Source organism: Pelobates fuscus, chromosome 3, assembly GCF_036172605.1.
Source record: "Pelobates fuscus isolate aPelFus1 chromosome 3, aPelFus1.pri, whole genome shotgun sequence".
In the NCBI taxonomy this organism is placed as follows: domain Eukaryota; kingdom Metazoa; phylum Chordata; class Amphibia; order Anura; family Pelobatidae; genus Pelobates; species Pelobates fuscus.
In genome coordinates, this window is record NC_086319.1 from 280924843 (window position 1) to 280926279 (window position 1437).

Genomic DNA, 1437 nt, shown 5'->3' on the forward strand with positions numbered 1-1437 from the left:
TTGGTAAATAAAAGATAGCAAAGAAAAAACAGAGAAGGGGGGGGGGGGGACTGTTGAGGTGTAAATATATTATATATGCACTGAGTTCAGCCTTTGGAAATTGAGACACAATTTCTTTTAGTGCCTGGATTAACCAACAAATCCAGCAACACTAAAATCTGGTATAAAAAGATGAAAAATCTTTTAGTTATCCCACCGCTATGCCACCAATTTGTCACGAACGCACCCTACTCCAAGAGTGTGCGTGACGTAGTTGTGGTGGTGAAAGGGTTAAAGTACACTATTTGTCTGCACTAGACCGGAAATAATGACAAAATCCCCCTTTTAACACCACCCACACTTAAACATAATAATATAACTATTACTATCTTAACGCTGCCACCACCAAGACAATTTATAAATGGGGTGCCTTGGTCCCCCAGGTAAATCAACAATAAAACCCACCAAATATGACTTAGCACAATATCTATGTAATTACAAAAATACTAACTAGTCTCTTCAGGTAACGTGGTTCTTAACCAGACAAAGGTAGAACTTAATAAATGAATGTTTATTATGAGCAAAAATAGTCACAGTGCATATAACAATATATAATAAACAAATTATTTACACCAACAACAGATAAAAACAAAAAGGATAAAATAACAGAAGTCCTAATTACTCACTTAGGTTTTTCAAAGTACAACTTCTGTCCAGGGGGTCTCTGGCAAGGAAGGATGATGGTGACTCACTCAAAATTAGATCTTGGCCCCAAGCAAGTACAAACCACCCTTCAGGTTCACAGGAGATATACCCTGTGGAATTATCACACCCCACCCAGGGGCGTACCTATAGTGATTCCAAGTGACCACCTCCTTTGTTCCAGAAACAGCAAGCCAAATATAAACTTTTTGGTTTTATCCCCTCTACTGTACCTGCCACAGAAATAATAATTGCCTCTATGAATTTGTTATTGTTTTCCCATTCCATAGACATGTTGCACGCCCCACCTGCGATCCAATAGGACAGACATCACAATTCTTGTCACACGGTTTAAGTTGTGCAACTCATGTTTAGGCTTAATTAAAAGACCGGGCTTGTCCCATTCCAAATATAATAAAAATTAGGCTTTATTATTATTCTGTGGGGTAAATATGAATGTTTTTGTCCTTCCTTTGGGTATGATACTGGAGCAAAGCTAAAATGGTATTTACATTTCAAAGAGTTTTACTCAGCACTTAATGGTACAGGCCAAATGGATGAAGAGACATTCAGACTTTTCCCAAGTGTAAAACCTCACACCTTGCAGAGCCTTGATTACTTCACATCCATATTAGTAAAACCCTTTGAACCTTGCCATGCCATCCACACTTCCCCTTCTGTCATCCAACCTCTGTGGGGGTCCCAGCTTCAAAAGATGTAACCCCTGTTGACCTCAGCAATAGCATCCTTTTGTGG